Source organism: Cynara cardunculus (genome assembly GCF_001531365.2).
Source record: "Cynara cardunculus var. scolymus isolate 2C chromosome LG 15, CcrdV1, whole genome shotgun sequence".
In the NCBI taxonomy this organism is placed as follows: Eukaryota; Viridiplantae; Streptophyta; class Magnoliopsida; order Asterales; family Asteraceae; genus Cynara; species Cynara cardunculus.
This window is the reverse complement of record NC_037542.1, coordinates 1,228,882-1,239,397: the sequence shown is the minus strand read 5'-3', so window position 1 is coordinate 1,239,397 and position 10,516 is coordinate 1,228,882.

Below are 10,516 nucleotides of genomic sequence, written 5' to 3'. Positions count from 1 at the left end.
TGCATTAAATGTTCATTTAATGCACTGGGTATAAATAGAAGTGTTTCTTCTTCATACAGAGTGCGCGCATCACTCTCTTACCCTATTCTTGTAAAAGATATTTCTTTTAGCATTCTCTTTTCTTGTATTTGCTAAACCTCTGTGTGTGACCAAAGGTTGTTTAGATAGGTTTCCTATACCTTATCTTTCCGCAAACAATCTTGTAAAATCTGTATTGATCTTCTCTATCAATATATATTTTAAATTTGAAAACTTTGTGTTTGTATTCATCCCCCCCTTCTACAAACTGTTTCTTATCTTGTAGACCCTTTTGGGACCAACAAATACCTATACCAAGACCGCAATGATAGTTTGACCATCAATCCTCCAATCTTATCGCCTGAGTCCATGGACCTACACCATAGATTCATTAGACAGACCACACAAGCACCCCAGGATGTCTTTTCGAATGATGGGATAAGGAGGGTCATTGATCTGAAAATAAGGACATTTGCCAACCGGGCCATCCGATACATCGAGTTCACTGTGGAGAGAACACATGGGCAAGTTTGCGTGTTCAACGAGAACGACCTCATCAACCTCAACACATATGACTTGATTGAATTATATGCATACATGGCTCAGAGGCAAGACCACGACATCAGATTTGGAATGGCAAACCGAGCGGTGGTAAAAACGATGGAAACCCTGGTGAACCACAGAGCCAAGAGTGATTTTGAAATTGCTCTTTGGATAGGCATTGAGAGACTCTCCTGTGCCCCTCTAAACGAAGACTTCCAAGGCCTGCAGGAGACAAGATCTGCCTCAGTCCTAACTCAACCCGAACTTGGACTTGTTTACAAGAATGAATTTGGGGTTAAAAAGTTCTTTAGACAGATTGAGGCCTTCAAGTATTCATCGGATACACTTGAATGGTTTCAGAAAGTCATTCGAGAGGGACTGGGTAGACACTACATGCCAAGAGAAGAAGGGAGTCGACTCATTCACGAGATATCGACAGTCATTGCATATCGAAGACTGCTCCTGCGCTTCAGAGAAGTATATTCAGGTAGCTCGTGATGAGTTGAATTTTTATTTTGCCTTGATGTATTTTGATTCCAGTTTTGTAAGAATTTTTATTTTGCCTTGATGTATTTTGATTCCAGTTTTGTAAGAATTTCATCATCCAATGAAAATTTGGAATCTGATGTTTTTCTATTAGATTAGTCTCTGTTCATCACAAATGTTTCTAGATTAGTATATGTTTGCTTTTTCATTACTTTGGGGAGATTGTTAAACCCCATAATTTATAATGTAAAAAGTAATGAAAAATAATAAGTGATGAAGAACCAGAAGATCGATGAAGACATCAAGGCAGAAACGACTAAGTCTGGAGTACAACCAGAGGACCGATGGACGACTTGGGATGCGATGGAAAGAGCATCCTCATCGATCCTCTGGTCATCAAAACTTAGAGAATTCTCCAGTAAATCATCCAGAAGCATGCAATGAAGATTTAAAGATAAGGATGATTTATCACATTATGAATGACAGCTGGAGATGACAAGTCGACAGCTATAATTCAAGTTTATCTCTAATATTTAAGCTTATCAATAGAGTAGATAAATGTTATCTGTTAATAGGAAGATTAGCTAAAAAGTCTCATTAGATATTTATCTTCTTATTAGTTGATCAGTATAAATAGGTGATTAGGCCTATTGTAAAGAGAGGCTTGTTAGGCTTTTAAGCTTTACGTTTTTCTTATATACAAAGTGAAATCTTTGACACTCAAGATTGTTCTTAATTGTTCATAATTTCTTCTTGAGTGTTATTCATTTTGTTCATTAAATCACTATAATTTGGTTATTTTTAACTAGATTATTAGTGTTATTGAGAGATCTGGGATCAACAAAGGCTACTTAAAAAGACCATTTTCCACTACCTTTCATTGACCAAATGTTAGACAGATTAGCCGAAAAAGAGTACTACTGTTTCTTGGATGGTTATTCAGGGTACAATCAAATAGCCATTTCTCCCAAAGACCAAGAGAAAACCACCTTTACTTGTCCTTATGGCACCTTTGCTTTCAGAAGAATACCATTTGGACTGTGTAATGCTCCTGCCACCTTTCAGAGGTGTATGATGTCCATATTTTCGGATATGCTTGAAAAATCCATTGAAATATTTATGGACGATTTTTGTATGTATGGTTCATCTTTTGACAACTGCTTAGATGATTTGGTCCTCAATTGGGAGAAATGTCACTTCATGTCAAGGAAGGAATTGTTCTTGGGAACTTAATTTCAAAAAAAGGGGTTGAGGTAGATAAAGCAAAACTCCAAGTTATTGAAAAACTACCGGAACCTACCACTGTTAAAGGAATTAATGGCTTTTTGGGTCATGACGGATTTTATAGAAGGTTCATCAAAGATTTTTCAAAAATTTCAAAACCTCTCTGTTTACTCTTACATCATGACGAAAAATTTAATTTTAATGATGAATGTAGAAATGCATTCAAAACTTTGAAAAAAGCTTTAGTTACCGCACCAGTGGTAGTTTCCCTTGATTGGAACAAACCTTTCGAGATTATGTGTGACGCGAGTGATTGGGCGGTAGGTGCTGTGTTAGGACAAAGAAAAGAAAATGTGTTTCATTCAATTTATTACGCAAGTAAAATTTTGATTGAGGCACAAATTAATTACACCACAACAGAGAAGGAATTATTGGCCATAATTTTTGCTTTTGAGAGATTTAGGTCCTGCTTGATGGGAACAAAGGTAATTGTGCATACCGATCACGCGGCCATCAAGTACTTGATCTCAAAGAAAGATGCAAAACCGAGGTTAATAAGATGGGTGCTTTTATTGCAAGAATTTGACTTAGAGATACTTGATAGAAAGGGAGTAGAGAATCAAGTAGCGGACCATTTGTCTAGGTTAGAAGAACCTGAGATAGGAGGAATGGAAATTAGTGATACTTTTCCGGATGAAAGAATCCTAATGATTGACCAAACAAAAATACCATGGTTTGCGGATTTAGCAAATTTCTTGGCCTATGGAATAAAACCCTCTGATTACATAGGCCACATGTTGAAAAAATTCTTTCATGATGCTAAATCTTATTTGTGGGATGACCCGTTTTTGTTTACACTTGGTGCATATCAGATTTTAAGAAGATGCGTGCCTGAATCTGAAGTGGCAGCAATCCTACAGCATTGCCATCATGCACCATACGGAGGCCATTTTGGAGGCCAAATGACTACAACCAAGGTCCTACAATCTGGTTTTTATTAGCCAACCATTTTTAAAGATTCTCACAATTTTGCACAGATGTGCAACGAATGTCAAAGGAGTGGCTCCATTTCTAAAAGAAATGAAATGCCATTAAATGGGATACTTGAAGTTGAATTACTTGATGTATGGGGAATAGACTTTATGGGTCCTTTCCCTCCATCAAATAATTGCCAATACATACTTGTGGCTGTTGACTACGTATCCAAATGGGTGGAAGCTCTGGCATGTGTGTCAAATGACGCCAAAACTGTGGTTAAGTTCCTCCAAAAACAAATTTTCACATGGTTCGGTACCCCAAGGGCACTAATTAGTGACGAGGGTACCCACTTTGTGAACAATTTGTTAAAAGGAGTTCTTGAAAAATACAATGTTAACCATAGAATTGCCACGGCTTATCACCCACAAACTAATGGGTTGGCAGAGCTCTCTAATAGAGAAATTAAAAGCATTTTGGAAAAGGTTGTCAAACCCAATAGAAAGGACTGGGCATTCAAGTTAGACGATGTTTTATGGGCATAAAGAACCGCTTTCAAAACACCAATTGGTATGTCTCCATATAAGCTAGTCTATGGAAAAGCCTGCCATCTACCTTTAGAACTTGAGCACAAAGCATATTGGGCTATCAAAGAGCTCAATATGTCTTTGGATGAAGCCGGAAAGAAAAGAAAGTTACAACTTTGTGAAATGGAGGAACAAAGACAAATGTCTTATGAAAATGCCAAGCTTTATAAAGAAAAGACAAAGAATTGGCATGATAATAGAATCCAACATAGAGAGTTGAAAGAAGGACAGAAAGTCCTCTTGTTTAACTCTAGGTTGAAACTATTCCCGAGATAGCTCAAGTCTAGGTGGTCTGGACCGTTTGTCATTCATAAAGTTTACTCTTATGGAGCGGTTGACCTGATTAACCCAGAGGACAACACGGTGTTTAAAGTAAATGGGCAATGAGTTAAGATATTTCATGATGTTGTAGCATTCCCAGATCATTGCTCTGAGAATTGGGTCGCACCTTAGCAAATGAAGGTGTATTTGAACTATCCAAAGTCCAGGGTTGTTTGTACATATTTTTTCTCTTTATATCTATGTTTTAGAGCAGTTATGTTTTATTAGTTTGTTCTTGCGCAGGTTATTTTCAAAGGAATTGTTAAGAAAAGTGAATGCTCTGTCAATGCTATAACATTCCTATGTTCACATGTGAAGATTGACAGTATCTTTTTAAGGAAGTCAGTGGAAGTACAAGTTTCATCAGTACTGCATCACAACATTTTTGTCAGCCTCTTTCTCAGAAATTGTCTCCCATGCATCTTGAACCCACTCCATCACATTTAATTTTTAACCTCTTGATAACTACCTTTGACACTTCCTTAACCGTCAAATGAATTTTGATTAGAAAGAAGACTTAATAGAGAGATGACCTCTCATCTTCCCCATAACCACCTTTGTCAATCACCATCGCCAGCTTCCTCATCCATACATCACCCGCCGGATTTCTACTTCAACATCACCTCCCCATTTCTTTTATTATTTGCCACCAAAGTCACTCTCATTAAACCACTCTCACTAAGATTATTACCACACTTCACCCTCACCACTGTTTGATCATGGCCAGAATGAAAAGGGCAGCGGTTCGCGACCCACCACAGCCGATACGGTGAAGCAATCACTGGCGAGCATCCTCCTCCACTTCACGACGAACAGGGGAACCCGAATGGGTGGACCTTGTCGCCAATAGCCTGTCGTCATCGCCTCCCTCGTCACCATCACCTCCTAGACCTTGGATAATCACGCCATTGATAGCCGAATCACCCCGGTGCGCTAGACGAACGGCAAGGCGACCGCCGTCTCCTCCGCCGCCCTCGACCAACTGTGCGCCATCACCACCATCTCCCGACGTTGCTCCTCCATCTCCACCACCTACGGCAGTCGAGACCACCATTCCACCACCATCATCACCGACAATTACAAGCCCTAAATCGGGTGTTGAGGTAAGCATAGTTTCGAGCCCTAATCTGCCTATTGAGGGGATTACTACATCCGATTCTTCTGAGGATGAAAACTTTGGACAACCACACTCATCATCCACTGTTTTAAATTCATCAAGAGTATATTTTTTGACTTGGTATGATCACCCTTGCACTCAAATGCGTATGATCACCCTTGCACTCAAATGCCTGAGCCTACTGTTTTGGCCGATTCTATCCCTCACATTGTTGGGGATGAACATGTTGAGCATGAGCACAGTGACACTCATGTTGGGGAAGAAGCCATTGATTCCCCACACATTGAGGTTGATTTAGAGGCTGATATAAGGAATTTGACACCTATTCCAACTAGAAAAAGAAAGAGTTTGGGAAGAGTTTTTGCAAATAGATCACAGGCGGTGGATAGGCAGCCTCTTAGAAAGAGAACCAGAAGCACACCACCTTCTGTCCAGTTAAGGCACACAGCTTTTGTGCCAAGAAAGTCATCCCGAAAGGCTTCGGCAAGACATGATGAAATAACCGATCCTTCTCGGGTGAAAGCTACGCATAAGATGTTACAAAATAAACCCATTCCTAGACCACAACAACCTTTTGATGGGTTTAGTTCTGAAGAAGCACAGTTGATGTTTGCAAAGGTCAAAATAAGAAGGTGTTGTCGGACAAAGGGTCCGATAGGAGAAGCATTGAAGAGTTTAGTTTTATCCGGGATGTGATCAACATGCAAGGCTGGCAAGTACTGTGCGAGGTAAAAAACTCTTTCAATTTATCTTTGATTAGGGAATTTTACACGGAAGCTTGTGTGTATAGCACTACAAAGCTCAAGGTCCGGGTTGTTTGGGTGAGTATCTCGGCCAAGGCTATTTACAAGCTTTTAGGCCTTTCACCCCCAGCTGAGACTGATTTTGATATTTTGTTCCAATCGGCTTCGCAAGCCAGGCTAGAGGAAATTGGTAGGGAACTTGGGAAGCCCGGGGCAGTTTAGGATGTCCATAGCAACTACATGTTAAGGACTTACAGGGCTTCTAACTCGACACCCGATGCCAATGTGTGGGTGAATTTTATTAGACATTCTCTTAACCCAACTACTCACAACAGTTCCATTTCGGTTAAGAGAATTATTTTATTGTATTGTGTGGTCATGGGCAAGACACTTAATGTGGGGGAAATAATAGAAAAAGCCATCCTTTATTGTTCAAGAAGAAGACAAGGGAAACTATTTTTCCCAGGCTTGATTAACAAGTTGCTTACGCAAGCGGGTGTTTCCCAATACACTGATGACTTAGTGATTTAAGAGGCGGGTGTTTCCCAATACACTGATGACTTAGTGATTAAAGAGTGTGAAGAAAAGTGGACCATTGATATGAAGGTTGTTTCAAGATTAAGAGAGAGAGAGGTGAGAGAGAAGGGAGCTACCAGGTATGACCAGGACTGTGGAGGAGTTGATGGCACAAATATAATGGACTACCTCATAGAGCAACGGGCTGAAATGGTAGAGAAGTTAGAAAGCATGAAGGCTGAGTTGACTGGCAGGTTGAAGGCAAGTGAAAAGAAGATGAAGAAGAGGTTTGCAAAGCTGAAAGAAGATTTGGAGAACGGGGCAGCAGACAAGATCAAGAGGCTGCAGAAAAAGTTGATTCGATACAAGACGGAGAACGAGAGATTGAAGGCTGAGATCACAGTCGCGGCTGTCCGGACTGCACAGCCTACTCCTTCGGAGTAGGACAGGTTCTACCACCTTACTTTAGCTTCATATTTTACTTTTTGAGTCGAGAATAGTTTTTTATAGTTTTTAGTCTTAATTTTTATGCATGATCACTTGAATTGAGGAATGTTGCACATGAGATCATAGCCCAAATAACTTTATTGATTACTTGTCATTCAATCAAGGTTTTGTTTTTGCTAAGACTAGCAAAACCCTTTTTGGGAAAACACTTTGATCACACAATCACCATTAGGAAATGAGATAGACCTTCTTTTTTATAATCATTTTAGCCACTTGCACTCTTTAAACACCGTTTACCCCACAAATCTCCAATGAGAACATTGTCATATTCAAGTTTGGGGGAGGAGTTTACATAAGGACAAAAAGTCAATACAAAAGAGCAAAGCTCTAAATTGAGTGCTTATCACAAATAAGGGTTTGAAAAACACAACAAAAGTCCCATAGGGGCTATGTGTTTTAGAAAATGTTATGAAAATGCACAACAAAAGTCCCACAGGGACTATGTGCACACTCCAAGCAAAAGAGGCCAAACTGCCCAAAAATTTGAAAAATTTTATACATGGAGTATTAACAGAAAAAGGCTATGATAGAAAAGAAATGCCAAAGAGAATAAACCCTATAAGCCCTATTGATCCTAAAATGGTGATTGTGTTTGAACTTAACAAAGAAAAGGGTAATGCTAACATATGGTTTATACACAAAGAACTTGGTTTTGAGTGACTCATCTTATATTTATGAAAAGCTATGAACATCATGTTGCTATAACTCTCTTTGGGTAGGCACTTAATGCCTTGGTCATGCATTTTTGTGTAAATTGAGTCTTTTTTGTTTTTTCTTTTGGTTGCTTGGGGACAAGCAATGGTTTAAGTTTGGGGGTGTGATATGTGTTGAGAATTTAACACATAAAGCACTCGTTTCACGTCTTATTTGTTAGAATAAATTTTTTTCATTCCCACTTTGAGTCATTTTTATTTATTTCTTTATATATTTGTTATTATGAAGTTAAATATTGTGGTTGACTTGTTGGTACTCATAGAAGATGCTAATGGTAAGTTTTTGTGAAAACAACAGGATGCTACAGCATTGATGCAGCGACGATCTGATAAATGTGCAGCTTTTTGGAGGGCTTAATGGTTAAGACGCTGCCTTTTTGTACTAGTGGAAAACAGATGTAAAAGCTGAGTTTTTGGTTAAAAATCTGTAGTTAAGACTTTTGTTAGGATAATGTACTTTTAGTTACTTTTTTGTTACTTTGTAACTTAACTTAGGATGCTTAACCTCCAAGTTTTATAATTTTTGTCTTTTAGTGCCTCCTTTGGGTATAAAAGGCGGGCTTGAGGTTCCATTTTCATCATCCATTCAAAACATTATCTAGTTTTAAAATCAACCCTCTCCAAGGGTGATTTATAGTAATCTCTTGAGTTCTTCATGTTTTTCTTCTTTAATATTCTCGTCTTTTATTTTTCGCTCTTTATTTTACGTTCCTTTACGATTATTGTCATTTACATTCCGTTATTTAATTTCCGCAATTTACATTTTCATCATTTACATTCCCGTCATTTACATTCTCGTTATTTATTTTCTCGTCATTTACTTTATGCAATTTACGTTTATGTCTTTACTTTCCGTCATTTATTTTTCTTGTAATTTAMWTTCYGTTATGAGTAGCTAAGCTTTTATAGCTTGGGTGTGAGACGGAAATGTGAGATTTTCAAACCAAACGAAAGTAGCTAAGTGTTTTCGTAAACGACGTTCCATTGTTTCATTCAAGTTTTTATAAAACCAAGCACACTTCTTGACTGGTTGATCACTTGAAAGTGTTAAAGTGCCATGGACTTAGAGATAAGCCATTGAATGCACGTCAACTTGGATGACATAAGATGTAGACTTGAGAAAGTTGCCGACAAGGAGACTTGTCATTTATGTTTTTCAAAACTTAACTCCCAACGGGTTGGTCACTCTTCGAAAGTGTCAAAGTGCGATAGATTCAGAGATGAACTATCAAGAACACGCCAACTCGAATGATATGAGAATCGACTCGAGAGAGTGATTTTTAGCAAAGAGATTTGTTTATTCATATATTTTGAAAACATCATCGTGTCACTATCCCTGGTCCGGACACCACATAAAGATATGGGTAGAAAGCTATAATATAGTGCAATGGTGAAGTCCGAAAGGAATGCCTTCAAAATAGATGGTGGAACTTAGTTTCGAAACGCTGCTTGTTGTAGCATTCCTACAGCATTGGCTACTGGAATTTGTGTTTGGGTCTTACCTTAAGTCTTACACTCTCGCTACCTTTATATATTCTGTATTCTGTTTTAATTCACCTTAATATCAAATTGAAGTCTTCAAAATCATCATCTGAAATCATCTCCTTCATTGGACTCTCATTCAACTTTGGCTACAATCTCCGTGGACGATATTCTGGTACTTGTACCACTTTATTACTTGGAAAGACGACATTGAGCCGTATTGTGTACTTGCTTTGTGGCCCAATTCCTTTGTCTAACGGTGTGCGATATAACCGATCACCCATCCCCAAAACTCACTTAGAACTTCATATATGCGACCACAACTAAGACCCTAGTCGAATATTTGGTCGCCTAACTCTTTGTTTCAATATATCTTACCTCAACTAAGACCCTGTTCGCATATCCGGTCGCCTAACTCTCTATTTCAATATATGCTACCTCGAATGTTATAGTTATCGACCAATTTCATAAAAAGCTTTAAACAAGTTATGAGCATTGCAAGAACAAGCAGATTACGAGTAATATACAACTAAACCTCACTACAAAAGATGTATTGACATGTAATCCGTCAGAGTGAAAAAAACACCCCCAAAAGTCTAAAACCAATCTCACACTCTTCAAATTGTGGACATAAAATATACAAATAAGTTGGAAACTTTCATAGCATTTTGAGGAGAAGAACCATGACAACAAAACTAAGGCCTGTTTACGGTTTTACCAACACAAATTGGGTAGCACTAACCGGAAAATAAATGCCCATGTTGACACACATTTTTATAAATATATTATATATTACTTTTTAAATAGCTAAATAACAATTTCCCCCATAATGATAGAGGTAGTAGTAGTTTTTTCAATCTCATAATTTAGATCGGAGTCAGAAAATAAACATTCACTTTTGAAAGTGGAAATTTATTTTTGGAGAAACAAAAATAGAAAGCACAGAGGAAATAATAATAAGTTGTTGATGTTAAAAATGAAAGCAAGCAAAGATGTGAACTGTTGTAAAGCATCCAACTTGAGAGTGAAAAATACCTTTTTATCTTTTTTTACTTGAAAATTTGTGGAATTGTTACAGTTGAAAGTATAGGCAATTGCATGCAGTAATGGTTTAAATAAGCATTAGTTTGTTTGTATCATTTTCATTGTAGCTTGTTCATGAACATAACTGTTATTGATGAGTGGAAATGATCCATTAAAAACACCAAATCATAGGTTTTTGGAAAATGTATTTCATTCATTCTTTTATTTAGTTTCGAGTAAATGACAAATTTTAAATGAAAA